This window comes from Lissotriton vulgaris, chromosome 3_1 (genome assembly GCF_964263255.1).
Source record: "Lissotriton vulgaris chromosome 3_1, aLisVul1.2, whole genome shotgun sequence".
Lineage (NCBI taxonomy): Eukaryota > Metazoa > Chordata > Amphibia > Caudata > Salamandridae > Lissotriton > Lissotriton vulgaris.
Genome location: NC_141689.1, coordinates 1,210,709,490 through 1,210,732,234, shown reverse-complemented (window position 1 = coordinate 1,210,732,234; position 22,745 = coordinate 1,210,709,490). Strand labels below are relative to the sequence as shown.

Below are 22,745 nucleotides of genomic sequence, written 5' to 3'. Positions count from 1 at the left end.
AGCCGCCTTTACTAGGGCTAACACGTTTTCAGTTTGCTTAATGTGATGTTTCCATGTCTGTCTCTCACTTATTGCTACTGGCTAGACACCCTTAGATGGCTTAGGTTTCTTCAGCCACTTGTTTTTAAGTACAGAAACCCCAACTGGATCCCTTCCCTATATATTTCTTCCGTCACCTTATCTAAAAAAGTAACAAATCCCCAGAGATTTCAATGGAGACACCAATACCCTCCTCCTCCCACAGGTCTCAGAACCCCCACTCTTCAATAAGAGACTTCTAGCTGCACAGAGTACCTATCCCACCTCTGTCTGATGGTGCCCACTCCAACCATCACATATTTTGTTGCATTCTCTACAGGTTGTATCCCACAGTGACCCTTGTTTTTTTGAGTATAACACAATTTTAACTCTTATTGTAACCCGATTCCTGTAACCGCCTACAGTAAAAATGCAGTCTAGTGCTTTGAAATAGGAAGTTAAAGACGGATTATAACTAAGGATTCTAGTTTTCCGTTTTTATTGATTTTTACAGATGAGTACAGACAGAAAACAGTGTGTTTCCTGTCTGTGTTTATTTTAAAAGGTGGAAAAATACAGATTTGTCATCTTTTCAATTACTCCAAATGTTGTTCATGATTTCCCAGCCGATAGTCCTGTAGAGAGCATGTGCAATGAAAAGAAGGCATGAGATTTCTTACATTATCTCAACGTGTTTGCATGTTTGTGCTATTATGCAATTGTTGTTATGTGGTTTTATTGCTTTATTATATCTGGCCACTTAATGTGCTAAAACTGGACAGGCATCAAAGTATGAATGCACATTTATTTGTTAAATAAATGTGAAAATATACTTTTTACTGTTTCATGTATTCAGAAAGCACTAAATAATAGGGATAAATATTGTTAAGAGGCCAGATGTACGACCATTGGCATTTGCGACTCACAAATTGCGAAAAATTGCGAGTCGCTAATGCCAATGTACAACAGTGTCAGAGACACTGTTTGCGATTCCCAATGGGGTAGTAAATTGCATGCCTCCTCAATATTCCTTTGGGAATGGCTGGCCCTCCCAGATATGGTGGCCTGCTGGGCTCATCAGACGTCCATGTCTGGGACTGCTTTTAAATAAGGCAGTTTTTATTTTTAAATGCAGCCCGTTTTCCTTAAAGGAAAACAGAATGCATTTAAAAAAAGAAAAAATAAATGTTTTTATTTCATTTTGAAGGGCAAGTAGTTGTCCCTGGGACCAATGCCTGCCCTTAAAAAATATTTTCCCCTGCATTAACAAAGGGGACGAGGTCCCCCGGGGAGACCCCTTCCCTTTTGCGAGTGCTTTACCACCCGCTTGAAGAGGGCGGTAAATTGTGAGTGTCATTCTTACATAGGGTAGAGAGTCGTTATTAGGAAGAGTCGCCCTTGGAACGCCCCTTCCTAATAGCAAGTCGCAAATCCTATTTAGCGAGTCGCAAATCCTATTTCGCGAGTCGCAAATAAATTGCGACTTGCTAAATAGAGTTTGTACATGGTCCATTGGTATTTTTGCATGCACAAACAGGTCGCAAACCCGTTTGCACATGCAAAAATGGGTTGTACATCTGGCCAAAGATGACTAAAAACGAAATATGGAAAAATCTAGACTGAAGTGTTCAAAAACATAAATACCATAACACCGGGAGCCCTAATTATAACTTCACTGTCAAATGGCAATTATGACTATCTGAAACTTAGTGTATTGGTTCCCCTACCAGCCCCATCTGTGATCGTGTCGGCTATTGCTTTCCTTCCTGTTGCAATGCCCTCTCAAACTGTTGTCCTCCCTGTTAATGCCCTCAACAGCCCTATAATACTTAGATCTAAAGCAGGGGTACTCATAGTACGGCCCGCGGGCCGGTGGCGGCCCGGCAAGCCTTCCTGGGCGGGCCGCGGACATTGCAGACACCTGTGTTTAAAATTAAATAAATTAAATAGTGTTCGCAAATACAGCCGCAGCAGCTCGGACTCAGACTGTGCTCTGTGGGGGCCCGGGTGATTCCAGTGATTGTCAGAGGGGAGCCTTGGGGCCTAAGAGGTGAAATTCAACAAAGCCTAATTAACATGTAAATGGTCTTTTAAAGAACCATGAAGTACTTGGTGCGGCTGTGTGCGTGGCCAGGGAAGCTGTCTCAGCCCGGGCTGAGGGCTGACACACACACACACACAGGTGAGAGGACAGAGAGGGAAGGAGGGAGACACAGAGGGAGGGAGAAGGGAGACACAAAGAGAGGGTAGGAGGTAGGGAAACAGAGTGGGAGACAGGGAGGGAGACACAGAGGGAGGGATGGAGACAGGGAGGGAGGGAGACAGGGAGGGGGGAGACACAGAGGGAGGGAAACAGAGTGGGAGACAGGGAGGGAGACACAGTGGGAGGGAGGGAGACACAGAGGGAGGGAGGGAGACAGGGAGGGAGGGAGACACAGAGGGAGGGAGGGAGACACAGAGGGAGGGAGGGAGACACAGGGAGGGAGGGAGACAAGGAGGGAGACAGAGAGAGGGAGGGAGACACAGAGGGAGGGAGGGAAACAGAGTGGGAGACGGGGAGGGAGACACAGTGGGAGGGAGGGAGACACGGAGGGAGGGAGGGAGGGAGACAGGGAGGAGGGAGACACAAAGGGAGGGAGGGAAACAGAGTGGGAGACAGGGAGGGAGACACAGTGGGAGGGAGGGAGACACGGAGGGAGAGAGAGAGGAAGACACAGAGGAAGAGTGGGAGACTGGGAGGGAGACACAGAGGGAGAGTGGGAGACACCGAGGGAGAGGGAGAGTGGGAGATACAGAGGGAGAGTGGGAGACACAGAGGGAGAGTGGGAGACACAGAGGGAGAGTGGGAGACACAGAGGGAGAGTGGGAGACACAGAGGGAGACACAGAGGGAGGGTGGGAGACTGGAAGGGAGACGGAGAGGGAGACACAGAGGGAGAGTGGGAGACTGGGAGGGAGACACAGAGGAGAGTGGGAGACTGGGAGGGAGACACAGAGGGAGAGGGAGACACAGAGGGAGAGGGAGACAGAGGAAGAGTGGGAGACACAGAGGGAGAGTGGGAGACTGGGACGGAGACACAAAGGGAGAGTGAGAGACTGGGAGGGAGACACAGAGGGAGAGGGAGAGACTGGGAGGGAGACACAGAGGGAGAGTGAGAGACTGGGAGGGAGACACAGAGGGAGAGTGAGAGACTGGGAGGGAGACACAGAGGGAGAGTGAGAGACAGGGACGGAGACACAGAGGGGGAGTGGGAGACTGGAAAGGAGACACAGAGGCAGAGGGAGACTGGAAGGGAGACACAGAGGCAGAGGGAGACTGGAAGGGAGACACAGAGGGAGAGGGAGACACAGAGGGAAAGTGGGAGACAGGGAGGGAGACACAGAAGGAGAGTGGGAGACAGGGAGGGAGACACAGAGGGGGAGTGGGAGACTGGAAGGCAAACACAGAGGGAAACTGGGAGGGAGACACTGAGGGAGAGTGGGAGACTGAGAGGGAGACAGAGGGAGGGTGGGAGACTGGGAGGGAGACGGAGGGAGGGTGGGAGACAGGGAGGGAGACACAGAGGGAGGGAGACACAGAGGGAGGGAGGGAGAAAGGGAGGGAGACACAGAGGGAGAGTGGGAGACTGGGAGGGAGACGGAGAGGGAGACACAGAGGGAGAGTGGGAGACTGGAAGGGAGACACAAAGGGAGAGGGAGACTTGGAGGGAGACACAGAGGGAGAGTGGGAGACAGGGAGGGAGACAGAGGGAGAGTGGGATACAGGGCGGGAGACACAGAGGGAGAGTGGGAGAAAGGGAGGGAGACACAGAGGGAGTGTGGGAGACTGGGAGGGAGACGGAGAGGGAGACACAGAGGGAGAGTGGGAGACTGGAAGGGAGACACAAAGGGAGAGGGAGACTTGGAGGGAGACACAGAGGGAGAGTGGGAGACAGGGAGGGAGATACAGGGGGAGAGTGGGAGACAGGGAGGGAGACACAGAGGGAGAGTGGGAGACAGGGAGGGAGAGACAGAGGGAGAGTGGGAGACACAGAGGGAGGGAGGGAGAGAGGGGAAGGGAGACACAGGGAGAGGGAGGGAGGGAGAGAGAAGGAGGGAGAGAGAGAAAGATGTGTGTATGCTGGGTCTGGTGGCTCAGTGGACGAAGGTGTCTGCTGCAGGGACCTGTGTTTAACCTCATGGTCACAATTTTTGTTTGCTTTAGCCCCGCCCCCTCCGACCCCGCCCCCCACCAGTGCGGCCCCCAGCCACAAACCACACTGTAAATTTGGCCCCCCGAAAGTTTGTGAGTACCCATGGTCTAAAGTAACCATTGTTTATAACTACCACAGTTTATTTATAGCAGTAATTCTTATTCATTTATATTATCAAATACTTAACATTATGTTAGGACTGTTCAAAATAATATTTCAGGCCAATACTTTTCAGTAGCACGTTTTTTTGGAGCCTCTTTACAACGTTGGCACGTTTAGCTATCAACAGTGCCCGGACCCTTCTCTCGTGCAGTGATCCCACCAGCATGCCAATTATTGAAAAGGAAGCCTCGTCACCACCGCAAACATCCGACAATTTCTATGCCAACTATCATCAAGAGACATGTGACGCATCACAGACTGGCAGGAGAGGCTAGCATTCAGCTGTTCCAGAAGAGGGGACCCCTGCATCCGATTAACGTAACCGCAGGACCTCGGGACACTTAATGACAGCTGTGGAATATTACATCCGATTACAAAAGAGGAAGGAGTTGCGGTGCTTTAGACCATCTTCAGTTACATATGTTCTTATTTAAGGACCCAATGCATGTGTAACATCCTAAGCCAGGTCTGCAATACATTGCATTTTGAGTCGTTTAAAACCATCCCACATGTTACGATAGACGCACAAATACTTTATATAATGTGCATTAAAAAGCCAGAACTGCCACTGAAGATATTGGGTAGAAAGAGCTGGTTCTCGCCCAGTCAGCGCCTTACCCGCCTCGGACACGCCTCTAGCAAAGGCACAGCCTGTGTGGGAACGGCTGGGCCAGAGGCCCATGCGGATTCCACAACCAATCAGCACGTGGACATTTTGTACTGCGCACTACGATTGGCTAATATGCTCCAGGCTACATTCCACGTACGTTATACGTCAGACTTTATCGCCCGTTCCCGGCCGCCTCGAAGAATCTGAAGAGCGGTGGGGTGGGCCTGACACCCTAAGAGTCCTGGAAGGGCTGAATTTTACGGACACGGACACTCGTAAGACAAGCGACGGACAGCGGGCTTTTTCTTGAGTTCACGGGCTGATCGTGTAAGTACCGGGCTGAATAGTCGGTCACCTCATTACACGGAATTTGGAAATGATTGTTCTGATCTGACTGGCGGTTTGAAGGTGCATCTCCAAAATTCCTGTACACTATGGTTGTGGATGAAACCGAGGGCCGAGTAAATGGGTTCCCAATAAGAGCAAGAATAGCTATTGTGTGTTTCGCTGAGAATAACTTTCAGAGCTTGTTTTGTTTATTTGCAATGTGTTACTTGTAATTTCGTTTTCATGTCTTGAATTCAGTATTGAAAATGTCAGCTTTCATATGGATAAGAGGTTCGTCAGTTCTTCGTTCTGCTGCGACGTGACAAGAAACCAGGGGCGGCAGGTCTTCTTCACACAAATCGGCTAGTCAGTGCTTTAAATGGGGAAAAAATAAGTGCAGGTACTCATTAAAATGAGCTAGAGCTGTGGCAAGTGGGTGGGGATATGGGCGGGGCTTGGGGCAAGACATGATGATGCAATATGACTTCTATACAAGTTGCAGCACATATCAAAACACAACAGAAATGCATTTATGTAAACAAATCAGGTTAAATCATTACCTGGCAAGATAACCTGGTAGAACTGAGATGTTGTGCATGGGACAGTAATGCCAGAATTATTTGGCTAGCTTGGTCAACAAATATTAACAAGCATTTGCAATGCAGTAGGTCTCGCATTTGCAAAATTTTAAGCTATTAACATTGTAAATGGCAATGCCTTTTATTTATCTTTCAAAACCAACACCTAGATAAAAGGTTTGTCATTTACAATGCAGTAGCTCAAAGTCTTGCAAATGCAAGACTTATTGCATTGCGAATTCTTTTTTTGTAGCAACCAGCACATTAAAAGACTGGCCATACTAGGTGGAAACCGTAGATGTACATCAAATTTAAAGACTGGAGTTAGTAAATGCAATGAATGAGGACGGGCAGGGGCAAACCAAGTATGACCATTGACCCCTCCCCCCCCCAGCCTTCTGTAAGTGGTAGTGAGCTGTTGTATCCTATTCCCATGCCAGGATCTCCTGCATGCAGACCTGTATCACTCCGCCCATTCCGACAGATAGGATCCCGGCTCTTCCACAACCACTTCTTGTGATGGACATCCCAATCTATTAACGACAAACCGGGCTTGTGCTAGCCAGATGGGGCCTGGAACTGAAAATGGAATAAGGACAGGCTTTCAGTTGGACCCATTAGCCGGAAAGATAGACTGTGCCATCACTAATTATGCTTAATATGGTCGTTAGTGCTGATCATGTCACCTCGTCTTCCAGAGACTCGCAGAAGACTCGGTTGTGCCCCATCCCCCTTACGCCTGTTCGCGCACGGTTAAAATTGATGCTGCTAAACGGTTGCCATGGCAGCCAGCGCCGACTGCCCGGTTCTGATGACGTCACCAGCGACCTCCTTCTCCCCTAAACGTGCTTGGAATACACAATAGGAATACAAATAAAATATGTATGAGCATAAGGGCTTTTAAATTCACTGCCACGTGCAAGCTATACACCATATGCGTTTTTACTCCTTTAAAAAAAAAGTGAATAAATCCAACAGTTGAAACAAATATATTAATGGCAATTAGATGTGTTGAATATCACTCCGTACTATAGTTTCTAATCTCAGCTACTTCACGCTTTACCCATTTTAGTGGTATTCTGTTTAGCGACTCTGAAGAATGGGTTCCTGAATACGAACTCTATTAACTCCTTAAATGTGACACCGGAGCATAGTTTATGCGTGCTTTTTCACAGCACCAATATTTGTGCTGTAGCACATGAACTGTCTTTTCATGGACCTGCGAAGGATGCAAGTTTGCTTCTGCCTCGTACTGATCAGCGTAGCACAGAGTCTTCTGGTGTGAGTGCAATAACTCACTCAGCTACTTCAAAGGTATTCTTGGATACTAAGAAAGTGAGGTGCAGCTCCCATTACAGCCTCGAAATTTGTAACACCATGTGCAATCACCAGCCAGACTATCAAGAACAAACCTACATAACACACACAAGTAAAAATGAAAAGAACTCCACGGCAGACCAATGGCTGTGGCCAGATATCAGCCATGCATCCTGCATTCTTCACATAAGTAAGAGGCAGAAAAGAAGTATCAACAAATAACAAAAGCAGGGTCACATCCATCGAAACAAAGTCCTGCCACCACATGGCCGTCGCTGAAGGCCCTTCAGAAGTGGAGGTTGTTAATGCCCAACTCTTGGCGTAGGAGCCTAGGCGAACACGGGGAAAAGAACGGGCGGCATGGCTGCACTATTCACAGTATGCTGTGCATCTACGCTTGCCAGAGCAGCCCGTTCGCACAATACTTTGACAACTCCATCGACGCCGTCTCAAGGTAGTCGTCCGGCAGGCTGCACGATTTAATCTAACAGCTCTCAGAGGGCTTTCTCCGCCATCCAAACATGACAGCATTGCTACGGCTCTATTTACGATTAGGAGTGATGCAAAATGCGGCAGCGTAGCTTATTCAGGAGCCCTCGCGCGCTGTCTGCCTGCCATGGGAAGGGGGAGCCCGCTTCACAGTCATGTGAAATGACAAAATTGCTATTTTCTTCCCCGTCCCTGCTCGGGCAGCACTTCATTTGCAGCTATATATAATTAGATTAATGGTGTAGCGCAGCACAAAGCAGGTCCACTTCACATCAGTTAGCATATAAATTAGGACAAACACTGATTTCAATCCCAGGCAAACAATCGCTCGCCGTTGCGGAAAGGCAGCTGCTTGTTTGGAAACATGATCCACCACTACACGCATCCTTGAGATAACAAATACCCTCACGACAGCCGTGATGCAAAGGATCCAGTACAGGTGGGCGGAGCCTAAAGGAGATGGTGGAAACAAAGAAGCCTCATTTTCAAACGTAGGCCACCGTTTAACGTAAACAATGACACCAGCCAATGAAAATGATGGGCAGGGGTTCAAGTCCCCTTCTGAAATCTCCTCGATCACAATAGCCCTCACAGAGCGAGCAGCGCATGCGCGCTGCAAAGCTAGGTAAGACCTAAAAACAGTCTGAACAACCCATACATCTTTTGTTAATGTTTTTCATTTGTTTACAAAATTATGAAATCTCCCTTCTAAACCTGGATGGTAAGAAAATTGTTGACTCACCTGGAATGGAAGAGTGTGAAGAATTTCCACTGAAGTTTCACATGGATTGTATCAACTGTATCATCAGCCTCTAGAAGAGAAGAATGGGATTGTTCTTTGACTCTCAGTCAGGAGCCTCTGCGGTGTGGGAAACCTTCAAATAGGGCCTGAAACGGCTAGCAAAGAGGCCCCTGCTTCTGCCAGCCCTGGTGAAAAGTGTGGCTGAATGACCTTTTTCAGGGCTGACTGGGCTCTGTTCAGCGCAAGTGTTTACAAAATTAGAAACTTCTTTCACAACAGGATCATCAAAAGTAAGCCATCCGCTGAAGGGCCTGCTTTGTTAGAAGCTAAGTGACAGCGTTTAGGGTCAGTATATCATAATATAAATCTCAGACTTTCAGTTGAAAGAGTACAATTAGTATTTCCCAGAAGGTATTTAATCCCTTGAGCCCACCCTGCCAGGATTTGGGGATCAACCAAACCCGCTTGATCTTAGTCTTTGAAAGCCAGATCTAATATTTTGTAAAGAAGACTAGTTAGTTCAAATAGCTTATCCTGGAAGACTTAACATGATCTATCATTTCTCTTTCTGGGATCTTATTTTTTTCTTTTATTTTACCAGAAACATCGATAGTTTGGGATCAATGTCTGAAGTATTAACAAATGGGAAAAAGAGTTTGTGTAGGACATTCTTCTCTGAGCCTGTTCCTAAGATCTTTGGAAGTGGTTTTCTTCTGTTTTCAGCATAAGCAGCACCTCTAAGACATGGCGTCCATTCTGAAAACCTAGATTGTATTTCTCCAGGATTAAAGGTATCAACTAGAAGAAAATTCGGATTGTGAAAGTGAGAGGGTCCCTCATCCTCAATATATTTTCTTTTCTTTTGAACTCCTCTCCAAGATTGTTCACATTCATTGCCTTATGCTTCAGTATCAATAGTATCCTCATGGGCATCTCCAAATATAGTCATTTTCATCAGCATTCTCATTGTAAATATATAAGAAGAATTATGAAACGCGTCAGGCAGGACGGAAACCGCTGTTTTAACCTTCGGCAAGAGAGACTGCGTCCATACCAAATAAAAGCGTGTTGCTCAGCACGATGGTCTGAGGGCTTCTTATGTTTTGGGCGACCTTTGGAGCAGAATAAGAGAAAGTAAAGTGTTTCGATTTTGAGGCATAGGCCCTAAAGCGCTGTTTAATGATTTTTATAAATAATTTTACAGTGTTGTATCAAAAGAAGATTGATCAGAACCAAAAACAACTTGAGTAACATCCTCTGAAGCAATAACATTGGATTGTGATGAAGGAATCTTTTGTGACATCCCTAAAATAAAATACATACTGAAATAGACAGAATCCATTTAAACCCCTTGCCAATACTTTAGGTTTCAGCATTTAATTTATATGGTACTCTCTTTCGCCACTACAATTACTGTAAAATTATTTTTCTTGTGAGTGTTTATTTGGTATCTAATCATGTGAATATATTTTTCAGCCATTAATCTTAGTGGGTGTCCATTATTCTTTCAACCCTGCATATAATCACAGCGTCTGTTATGATAAAACTACTGAGAAAAGGCAAGGCAAAACAAAACTGATCATTGAGAAGTTCAAAGTGGGTATTTATGGAGAAAGGAGGTGGGCTCTGTGGCGTAGAGAAGCTGATAGCATTTCCCGATGACAAGCACTATTAGGTCGAAAGAGCACCGAATCAATGAAGTTAATCAGCCCGATTGCCTCAACCCACTGGAGAAAACCAGAAAGCATGACCACTTTTGGGGAATTGCTATTCATGTATGAGTGAAATGATGTGATCGAACACTTGCGCTCAATCGTCTTAAGAAAAATCATTTTTTGAAATGGCATCGCCATGAGTGGCCTTTTTAAAGTATTTAGACGATCACTGTAAGGGCAGTTGTAAATATCTCTCTGTGCTTGAAAAACAAAAACAAAATTACATTTGGCAAAAAATCCTATAACATACAGAGCAATTGTGCTCATGTCTTAGTGGAAATACATTTGGAAGCAGATAACACCTGTACATCCATTTCAAAGGAGATAAAGGCTTCTTTGAATTGCATGCAGCGTAGATAAACATAGCTACAAATGGGAATTGGTTCAACAAGGATGACATGGAAGAGAAAAACACAAATGTAGTGCTTCAATCACAGTGCGATCAGCAGAAGGGCATCATTCAAGCTGAAGCAATCAGTACTTGGTCCATGCCCTAGCTAAAACAAGCATTTACAATGCAATGGTCTCGGCTTTGTTAAAGTTAGAGCTATTGGCATTGCAAATGGCATTTTTTCTGTTTTTGTTTTTTAAAAACAAAAATAAATGGTATTGTCATTTACAATGGCAATAGGTGAGCATTAGAGAGTATTAGCGGACATAGAGCCACACACACACAGAGCCCCCTACACACACAGACGGAGCCCCCCCCCCCCCAAACACACACACACACACACACACACACGGAGCCACAAACACACACAGCCCCCCACACACACACAGACCGAGCCCCACACACACACAGACAGAGCCCACCACACACACAGACAGAGCTACTCACACACACAAGTGTGGATAAGTGATTCTTCAAGAGCCCCACACACACACATACCGAGCCCCACAACCACACAGACAGAGACACACACACACACACACACACACACACACACACACACACACACACACACAGGCAGAGCCACAAGTGGATAAGTGATTCTTCAAGGGAATGGTGCTGAAACTGAAGTCTTACTCCTGGGGCTTTGTCAATGTCCTACCAGCCAGTGTCTCCAAAATCTCAATCTGTTAGGCCTAAGAACCTTGGCAGCTATGAAACTGCTAACTACTGTAAATAAAATAATAAAATCAATAAAACTGAATTATCTTGCGAAACGCGATCCTACGAAGCCAACAGTATTCAATACAATGGAACAAACGTGACTGCAGAATGTTTGACGTGCACAAACCACTATAGAAGCAACAAGAAATGAGGCGCTGCAATAAGGGGATGCACGCGCCTCTCCACTCAAATTGAAGAGCCAATTGGGGACTGCCTCCGTTACTTTCGGGGACTGGGCGTAAAGCTCAAGTGGCAGGCCCAGACCACACGGTTGTGGCTGGTCGCTGCTGCTGGCAGCACAGAAGTCGGGGGGTCAGACGAAGCATACTTACCATACCAGACACATTGCCCTTGGCGGGCTTGGAGGAGATACCAGCCGGTTGAGGCACGACCACTCTGCTTCCCTTCAGGAAAGGAGCCACAAAGCGAGACACCGCTGAAGACATGATGTACAGCTACGGCAGGAGGGCAAACGACCGGAAGTGAAGCAGGCACAGCTTGCGGAAATGAACGTGAGCCCCGAGGCAGCTGGTGGCCATCTTAGAACAGGAACAGCTGCGCTATAATCAGTTTTAGCAAACCACAAAACATTGTATCGCTCCCAAAGAAGAGGAGGGTGGGGCTGTCAGACTTAAAAAAAAAAAAAATTAAAGAGAAGAAATACTAATAAACATCGCTACCTATGAGCGGCAATTGTATACTTGGATTTGGGAAGATTAAACAGTCATCTTTTAAACGGGAATGCTTCTACAGTAATGTATTGCGATGTGTATTGTTCATTTTCGATCTGGAAAACGTCAGGGCAGGTTACATTTTTAGAGCTTAAAGCACCGTCAAAGAGCCGAGGTAGAGGTGCCACCCAAGTAGGGTTTACACTCTGCTTGCACTCTGCAGCACTCACTCTCACTCTGCAGCACTCTGCACACACTCTGCACTCTCTGCAGGTTTCAGAAAGTTCTCCACCCATCAGCGCGTCGTCATCGATTACAGATTCCACACTTGCACTCCCCCACAGTAAGTTTTAGTGAGGTACATAATTTGCGCCACATTTCTTTTCCATGGTCAACAAGTCTCCTCTTCGGACATTCAATTCAAAGTCTATATTCCCGATAATTAATTTACATTAATTTGACTAGTAATGAAACTATTTGTAGTGTAGACTCCACGCAAATTAAGGTAGAATAAAGATTTATTGAGAGAAGCACAGGAGCAAGGTAGGTAACATCCTACGCAGGACTTCTTCCCCAGCAACTGCCTACACAGAGGCAAGGAAGAGAATCTTGCACAACAAAGAATGTTAAATGAAAACAATTCCAAACCTATTTAAAGAGACAACATGACACATCTTCCTTATGAAACAAAAAATAAAAAAAAGATCAACAAACAAAATCTTGCAACCACTTTGGTTTAGAGCAAACACGTTTTCCACTAACTACAGTATTATTAATACAATCAGGTTCTTTAACAGTAGTACGATTAGAATCAAGATTCAGTGTAGAACATTCATTGGACGAATTAGAAGATGAACCAATAATGGCTACATCACCATTACTATCAGAAGAGTTAGCACATTCATCCGAAATAATTTCTGAAACAACGAAACCACCATGATCCCCATTATGAACAGAAAGGGGTTCAGAAATAACAGTAGAAGAATGTGGGGAATAAAATGAGTTGGTACTCAATTCTTTCTTTCCTTTGTAAACAGCAATTCTTCTCAAATTCCACACCCTTCCATCAGTTAATAAAACAGCATTACGTAAAACTTTCTTAATCATTAATGGTTTTGAATATTGAGACTCCTTTCCGAACCTTCCAAGGTTTTTTAACCTTAACCCACATGCCAGCTTTAACATCCACAGAACCAGTATTACATTTTTCATCAAAGTTTTTTTTATATTGCAAATGTTTTTCAATGATATTGGTTCTAACTTTATTCATACATATGTCCAGACAAGAATTTTTATGTAACCAGTTGGGATTAGATTTTGTTCTTGCAATGAGATCCCTCATAATTTCAAAAGGTGACATTTTTAAAGCGTCATAAATATTGGTCCTGTAAGACCAAACAGCTTTGTAAACACAAACCTCCCAATCTTCCTTGTTTAGATTGGCAATCTGGATAGCATTCTTCAAGACTTTATTAAATCTCTCACACAACCCATTTCCACTAGGATTGTACAATGAAGTAGTTTTGTGGATGATGCCAGTTCTGTCAAAGTAAGATTTGGTTAACTTGGATGTGAACTGAACACCATTATCGCTAATAATTTGGGTAGGAAGACCTTCTTCAATGAAGACTTTGTCAATAAAATCTAAAACAGCGTGCGAATCAGCTTTGTCAACGATGGTAATGCAAGGCCATCTAGAAAAAATGTCAATAATGGAAATCACAAATTTATGATTCACACCTATCGGTCCCATAATGTCAATGGCCACAGTGTGCCAAGGACCTTCAGGAATTATAGGTTCACACATTTCAGGTTTTAGGGTGTTGAGAACTTTATCTGAATTAGAACAAATGACACACTTGTGTACAATCCTCTTCGCAAGAACATCAATACCGGGCCACCAGTACCATTGTTTCACATTTTTTTTAATTTTGACTATGCCACAATGATCCTTGTGACATAACTGTAAAATAGAATTTCTTAAGGACGAAGGAGGAACAGCTCTGTCACCACGAAAAATAGTACCATCCAAAACAGTAAGTTAGCTTCTAACTTCCCAGAAAGGTTTAAGATCTGAGCTTAAATTTTTCTTCTCCACCCAACCTTCACGAATAAATGAAACGGCAGTGACTAAAACATTGTCCATTAAATACTCCTCATTCCATACCTTTTTCTCAATGCAAAAAGGATTTTCATCATGAATAAGAGCAATTTGAAAAGAGTCCCATTCACTCACCTCACACTCTTGTAACTCAGAAGGCATACGCGAAAGGAAATCTGCAATCGCGTTGTTTTTTCCTGGAAAATACTCAATTTTGATTATAAAATCCTGCAAACGCATAGACATTCTCGCTATTCTAGCAGTGGCATTATAGAGACCATCCGTGGAAAGAAGCTTAGTCGGGGGTTTATGGTCAGACCTAACAACGCATTTCTTGCCCCACACAAAACTCCGAAAATGCTCTAAGGCCCAGACAACAGCTAGTGTCTCTTTTTCGATAACAGAAAACTTACTCTCAGGAACAGAAAGGGCTCTGGAAGCGAACACCACAACACGTTCTTTACCATGACTATCAACCTGTGAAAGTACACCGCCTAAGCCTTTATTGCTGGCGTCTACCGTAATCACGGAATCTAGGTCTAAATCAAAAGGAGACAACACAGGAGCATTAATAATGTCGGTCTTAATACTATTAAATTCATCCTCACAAAGAGCAGACCATTCAAATTTGACCTTACTCTTCAATAGTTGTCTTATATTATAAACTTTGCTGGAACAACCTTTTAATGAATTTTGAATAAAATTTTACCATCCCTAAGAATGATCGAACATCATCTTTACTAGAAGGGGGGGGGGGGGGGAGCTTCTTTAATGGCATCAACCAATTTGGGTTTGGTAGAAACACCATCTGAACACAACACATGACCCAAATAAGTTACAGATTTAACTCCAAAATGACATTTCGAAAATTCAATTGTTAACCCTTTATTTTCAAGAATGCCTAAAACATTCTTCAAGAATGGAATTGTGTTCAGTTTTATCTTTCCCATATACTAAAATGTCATCTTGGAAAAATTTAACATTTGAAAGTTTGCCAAAAAGTATATGCGTAATGCGTTGAAAAATGGCAGCCGCAGAAGCTTGACCAAATGGCATTCTCTTATATTGAAAACACCCCATGGGCGTGATGAATGCTGTAAAGTGCTTACTATCATTATCAAGTGAAATTTGATGATATGCAGCAGAAAGATCCAATGTTGAAAAAATAGTAGCACCATTAACTGAGGATAACATTTCAGAAATTTTTGGTAAAGGAAACTTATCAACTACAATGTTATCATTCAAATGGCGTAGATCTACACATAAGCGAATTTTGCCATTAGAACGTCTGGCAATTACAACTGGACAAATCCATTCGGAGGATTCTATCGGCTCAATTATGTCTTCCTTAACAAGTTTATCCAATTCTTTTTCCACATCACCGCGTACCAAAATAGGAATGTTTCTAGCTTTAAAGGTTTTTGGATTGGCATTACTTTTCAAAACAATATGGTGAGAAAATCCTTGAAAATTCCCAATTTTACCACTGAAAACTTTCGGAAACTTTTAAGCATAGATTCACCAATCTCTGAACCATCATTAATGACCAATACAGGTTCAGGACTATTGGGATTTAATATAATATCTAAATCCCTTTGATCTCTCCATCCAAGGACAGAAGGACCACGTTTTGCTACATAAAGTTTTCCAAAAGATTCTCTGTCCTTGAATCTAAACTTTAAAGGTTTGAAACCAATCATGTCAATCCAGAAAATCTTTCAGGAGCAATGTCCGGCAAATAAAGATTATTTCCAAGATGATGTACAAAGTTAGAATTCCACACTTTCTCATTAACTATGGTGTAAGGAGAACCTGAGTCAGCATAGATGTTAATAGGAACTCCACCAATATGCATATTACAAATGGGTTTTTTGAGAAAATCTTTCTTACCGGAATCATTAATATTAAAAATGTAAACTTTTTCAAGAGGTTTTTGAATACATTCATCTCCAACTGAGCAAAACCTTACTTTCTTATCGCATTCGTCTTGAATAGAACAATGCATTACTTTTTTAACAATATCATCGTCACTTGAAGATGAATCACAAACAATCTTTACCTTTTTTCCCTTAGCTCTGTAACAAGCTCTGGAATAATGCCCAATTAACCCACAATTAGAACATTTTTCTTTAATCGCTGGACATGATTTGAAATTAGCTAAACGCGAACTGCTACCGCACCTAAAACATTTAAGCTTATCATTATTTTTTACTTCACCAGGTTTAACCCTAACAGGATACTTTTGCTTTTAATTGGATTTACTTTGAACTTTAGAAATAGTTTGTTCAGAGATCGTTTTTTGTTCAGTGGAAGACTTTTCACTAACCTTAATAGCCTTAGCACTGCGACCTGAGAGTTCAGCCTTTCTTACAATAGCTAGAACATCTTTAAGCCCTGAATCTCCATTAATCCAAAGTCTATCTTGAATTGAAGGATCCGAAGCATGCATAACAACTTGATCCCTTATAAATTGTTCTTGGAAATTATCAAACTTACAGTCCTCTTCCATTTTCTTAACTTCAGCTACATATAAATCAATAGTTTCTTCAGGTAGTTGTTTCCTGCGAAAAAACTTGTATCTAGTGATACCAATGCACACCTTAGCAGAAAAATGGTTATCAAAATCTTTTAAAATATCAATAAACACATTTGAATCACCACCACCAGCACACTTTGACATCTCTTCATACACTTTTAAACCACCAGCACCTAAGGAATGCAAAAACAGTTTTTTCTTTCTTTCCGGTTTTATTTTTCCTTCTTCATCAATGGTGTCAATAAAATTTAAAAAATATGCTTTCCATTGAAGCCATTTCATACAAGGCTCTATTCCAGAAGGCCAAAAGGATTGTGGAGACTGAATGGTAAAGTTTTGTGTGGCCATGTTGAAATAAGGATCGAAAAGTAAAAGGCAGAAGATAAGTTTTTACAAAAGAAAAATGAAAAGTCTTACTTGAAGATGAATGAATTATTAGGTAAACCAGAAATCTATAAAGCGCTGTAATGTAGAATTGAAAAAGCGCAATATAAACAATGAAGATCAATTAGTAATAACGATGTGAAGCAGTAATAAACAATGGTGTGTTTCCTCGTCTCTCGTTGCTATGGTAATTTCCAAAATGACCGCTCTGCGTCTTATGTCATAGCGCAGCGTGCATCACATCGAGCGTAGCGTGTTGAATGTGTTGTCATCAAGTGGAAACGCGGAGAAGAATGAAGCGTGGAGAAGAATGTACAGGAGGCAGCGCTCGTGCGGAGATCACGGTAACCGCTTTCTCAACTTTAAAAGATGCAACAGTAATAAACAACGCTATAAATAGGTCTTTCACAAAATGTAATTTGCGCGGAGTAAATAATATGTAAAGTAAACTCCAGTGTGTGCATAGGTAAAATGGAAATACCAGAAAGAAGCAACTCACGGAAATATATTTAAAAGTAGAGACAAATCAATTTCAATTGGTTCCGCTTCAACATTGGACGAGTGTTCAATTCTTTGTCTTCTTAAAAAGTAAAAAAAAAAAAATGTATAATAAAATTATTTCCTCTTGAATTCGAAAAAAGAGAAAATCTTTAAATAAGGGTTTGAGGGTTTCCTAGTGCTTCCCAGCCCTCGTCGCCAAAATTGTAGTATAGACTCCACGCAAATTAAGGTAGAATAAAGATTTATTGAGAGAAGCACAGGAGCAAGGTAGGTAACATCCTACGCAGGACTTCTTCCCCAGCAACTGCCTACACAGAGGCAAGGAAGAGAATCTTGCACAACAAAGAATGTTAAATGAAAACAATTCCAAACATATTTAAAGAGACAACATGACACTATTGCCTAACGTTTTCCAAATACAGTTTATATATGATTATCCAGTACGCAGAAAAAAATCATTTCTGTTTACACTCCACAGAAATTGAAAACCGCACTTTGTTTAAAACAATAATTAAAGGGTCGTGTCACAGCAATTTGATCTGGATTTAAGTAATTGTCACCCTCTATAAACATATTTACCATAGGGACATTTTGCAAAGTGCCACGAAGCCGCATGCCACCGACAGCTCTGAACAGTAAACCGAGCTTAGCCACAAATGGACTATGTATGTTTGGAAAGAATGGATTTAAACAAACAACTATTTCTGGGATTGCAACGTCGGAAGTGAGCTTCAAACAAAAATACTTGCTCACACAAGTCACACATTTCACATTTGCAGGCAGCGGAGGGCGCCGTGTACTCTCCCGCACGCTGCAGAGAGTTGGTAAACATTCGGATTTAAGGGGTGGGGGGGACGTTCCATAAAGTACTTTTCAGATAAATGAACAAATAACGTAACTGTTTAAAATGTAGAACACGGTGCAGTCGTCAGGAGCGTTCGATGGATCAAAGAGGCTGAGCTATAAAATTACAGACCTTGAAAGCGTGTCCATATCTGTCCTAGAAACATAGTGTGGACACAGTGGACTCAAGCTCGAGAACGCGGTGCTGTGTCAAAGAAAGTACAGTCCTGGTATATTACAAAGCCTCTGGGCGGGTACTTTCCCAAATGGCAGGTTTGTGTTTTTTTCATTCATTTACTGCTGCCTTTCCCTCGCCTGCCGCCACATGTGAAGAAGAGAGAGGCAGCGCCCGTCTCATCACTTGCCAGGGTGCCTTACACTCTCCGGGCCCCAGGGACGCGGCACGCATTGAGAACTAACACAGACCCACCCGGCCGCTCCCCCTTATCGCACAGAGGAGCTGGTGATAACAATGGCGGGTCTATTCCATGCCCAGGTACCCAGTGGAGCCAGGCAAACACAAACGTATCCTGGCCCTTTTCGCAGAGCTGGGCAACTGCTACACGCAAACAGGTTAATCAAAGTTTCCCTGGTTCTCAGAAGACATGGTAGGTGCAATTTGAGAACAACAAAAACACAGCACTGTGGCTTCACGGCGCAGTACCACCCTGAAGTATAACAAAGTGAATGGCACGAGTTTTTTTTATTGATCAGGGGAGGGGGGGGGGGGGCTGAGTCAGGTTCTCATGGAAGAAAAGTAGTGGCGTACAGGCAGCAGCCATCTGCAGCAAGCACACGAAGCAACTGAGCTATCTAATATAAGTGAAAGCTCCTTGTGTACACAGAGTTGACCCTCGTGAAAAGTACTCTGTTCAAATGCACAAAATGCTGCTAAAAGTGCAGTTTACAGACCGGGTGGCATGTGCTCATATGCTAACACTTAGGAAGGCTCACGTGAGGAATTATAAAAAGATGTCGAATATCTGGATAGGCATTTTTCAGAATAAGCAACATTTTAATTACAAAAAAAAAAGAAGGGTGTTTGGTCGCGATCCTCAGCTGGAATGCATGCATGGGGGCACGTATACAATGAGAAAACAAGCGGCACTTCAACGGATCGCGAAAGCGATCCAATTGTAAAATTAAAAAAAACAAGGGCAGAAATGGCTGCGAGGAGGGGGAGGGAACAGACGCCCACCACTAGAAAAGGGGTGGGGCTTAAAAAAAGAGAGGAAAAACTCCCCCGAATCTGCTCAAGACGGGGCTAGAACCGAGTGACGCCCCTCTCCTCCAATGGCTGGCCAGCATTTACGAGGCCAGCCAATGGAGAAGAGGGGCGGGTTCAAGCCCCCATACTGCAAACATAAAATCTCGGACTCCGCCCACTGCGTGGGACGCTAGTCCGAGACCTAACAAAACATAAAATCTCAGACTCCGCCCACTGCGTGGGACGCTAGTCTGAGACCAAAAAAGAGGCAGTAAAGCTAGTTCGTGCTGGCCATTTAGAAGACTGCAAACGAGTGACAATGTAACCAGCGAATGTTAAGCAATGGACGGGCTGCAATCGCCTTGTTGTATACAATATCTCCTGAAAGTGCATTCCCTGTTGCCTACAATACCTAACAAGCTAAGGGAGGAAGACCTTGATAGTTGGGGTTCAATGAATGGTGAGCATAGGTGTTGAGCTGTCCTATTGAATAGCTTGTGGCTATATCAGTGCCTAGTTAGTGATCATTGTTCACTCACTGCACACAGTTACGCACTGGTAGGAGAGGATCTCTTGGAGTACGTGGACATTTCTTCCATTTAATCCATCTGGACATGGAGTGTCACCTCTACCCCTCATTTTTGCGCTCTTTTACACCTTCCGCTTATATGAAGATAAAGATGCAAAAAAATAAGTGGCAAATGACTGCCGTTCAGAGGATGCTGCACTCTCAAGACTCCCACAAAAGTATGATTGGCTTAATGATAATTGACCAAGATTCTTTTTGCAGAGCTTTGTGGAAATCTGTTTGTAAAAGCAAGGGCCAGAGTCTCTCTACTTCAGTGTAGAACAGTGTCTTTAATTAGATAGCAGACCTTTCTAGAATCTGCCAATCGTTTTTGAAAGTTGATGAAAGTACTGTTCTGTAAACGGTTTGTGTAAATTCTCGATTACACCATTCAAGAGGCTGTGTGCAGCCTATATTAATGAATGTATCTATTATGCTCTAAACAGATGTAGTCAATGAGTTGTTTGTTTAGCGGGTAGGGGACAATTGTACTGACTGCGAGTTTTAAATAACGGGCAACATATTTTCCTAATCCACCACATGTGTACAGTTTTATAATATTTGTTTATCGCTAGTCGCTGCATTTCCATATGAATCCTGTTACTAGATTCAGTGCGTATCAATTTCAAAATTTGTCATGTCTATTTTTTTCTTCTTATTTCTTTCTACCATGGTTCACGTCTATGAGAAATTAGTGTCTTGTGTTTCGGCCCAGGTGTTCAACTTGTAAAAACTTCTCAATTACTCATTTAACTTTTTTATTGTGGATTGGAATTTTGTGTTACTTTTTTATTTGTGGTGGGATAGTGCAATATAATTCATTGCAGGAACTACTTTAATCTTTATCATTATGTATTTAATAAGTGTATTGGAAAGAAAAAAATATTTAATAATGCGCATACTCTTCTAAAAAAAACGTTGTTAAAGGCGATAAACATCCTTAGGGGGAAAACAATCTGTCTTTTCAAATCGTGACAGTAAAATGCTGAAATTGGTATTTAAAAAAAAAAAAATTTGATTGAACAAAAACAAAGAAAACACGTATAATAAGTCTCAGGTGAATGCATTTGGTTACAACGCATGAGTCAATGCGGTACAACACAGAATCAAATACGCAACAATTGATTCTAGGGTCCGGTGGAGTCTTGTGCTTCCAGGTCCAAATCTGACGTGGGCGACTCACAGATGCCCCCTCGGTGGCTGTTCCACGCTCCCCAGATCTTATCCCACTTATGCGGGCAGCCCCTAGCCACAAACACTGACTTCTCTCGAAACATACACCAATCAAGGTCTTCTACATTCAACAGACATCTCCGGGCTTCAGGCCGCATCTCCACCCCCAACACTTCCCTCAGCTCCTCATGAATCCTTACCCAGTATGCCTGTATCACATCGCAATGCCAAAGGGTATGTATCAAGGTGCCAACTGCACCTCACTCTCCTACAAAATTCAGTCTCAGCACGCCCCATATGTACCAGACGGGGCCCCGTTATGTAGGATCTATGCAATATCTTTAGCTGCACTAATCGGAGCCGCATCTGGATAGCGACCACCTTCTGCACTCCACTGAGCTCTAATTCTCAAGAATGGGTTCTCAGAGTTGTTTACCAATTTCCGATATATCAAAGAAATAGTTTTCTCCGAAATATGTCCGTCCAGTACACGGTCCTCGAGAGGAGATGCCTCCGGGAGTTCAGTGCCTTTGGGGACATGTGTGGTGAGAGTGTGCCTTACCTGCAAATATCGGAAATATTCATTCTGGTGTAGACTATATTGCTCTACAAGGGACTCAAACGTGTGTACTGAGTCTTTCCCCACCACATCCTTTATCGGGTAATTCCAATAAGGTCCTATCTATCAAATCCCTTGGTCTTCCACAGACTGCCCAATATCTCATAATTCAATAAAGGGGTGGCCAGTGTCAACTTACCCTCCCATGCAAGACTGTTATTGGCCGCGTGCCACACCTGTGTCACATGCAGTCGGACCTGTCAAAGGAAATCTCCCAGGCCTAGAGTACAGGGCTCTATCAAACATCCCACCGGGGGATTGACCCCGGTCCATGGCGTAACCCGGGTCTCCATGAAGTCCATAGACAATGTAATTCACTGCAGCCAATTGCGAGGCCCAATAGTACTTCTGCAAATCTGGAAGTCCAATCCTGCCATCATACCATGGAAGAGTTAATTTATGGAAAGCAATGTGGGCCACGCCGTCCCAGAGAAGCCGCCTCTGGAGAGCTTCTACCTTTTTAAAGTATTCGGCCGGCACCGGGTCCATCGAATTCTGTAAGGCGTACAGAAACCGGGGCAGCGCCATCATCTTGAAGCGAGTGGCTCGTCCAAGCAAAGAGAGGGGATGGGTCTTCTAGCGCTCCACATCTTTTCTACATCTACTTAGCAGAGCAGCTAGGTTTCTTTCATATCGCAGCTTGGGGTTAAGCGAGATGTATATGCCGAAATACTTAAATCCTGTTGTCTCAACACAAATAGGGCACGACTGCGGGATCACTGGTGGATCGCCCACCAATACAAACAGCACCGACTTGGCCCAGTTAATGGCCAGTCCAGAGTATCTGCTAAAAATAGACAACACATCTAGGAAATTTCGGAAGGACTTATTGGGTCTAGTGAGGTAGAGCAGCACGTCATCAGCATATAGCGAGATCT

At 43.6% G+C, this 22,745-nt stretch overlaps 1 protein-coding gene across 2 annotated transcripts in view; it reads left to right on the top strand.

Moving 5' to 3' along the window:
* GNE (glucosamine (UDP-N-acetyl)-2-epimerase/N-acetylmannosamine kinase) overlaps positions 1 to 22,745 on the top strand; it is a 397,785-nt gene that overhangs the window by 105,683 nt on the left and 269,357 nt on the right. The window contains exon 1 of one of the 2 annotated variants that reach the window (XM_086961672.1): positions 5,160 to 5,309. The exons of the other annotated variant lie outside the window; for it this stretch is intronic. The gene's annotated coding sequence lies outside the window, so the exon portion shown is untranslated. Of the gene's footprint in view, positions 1 to 5,159; positions 5,310 to 22,745 lie in introns of those variants that run through there. 2 annotated transcript variants of the gene reach the window in all.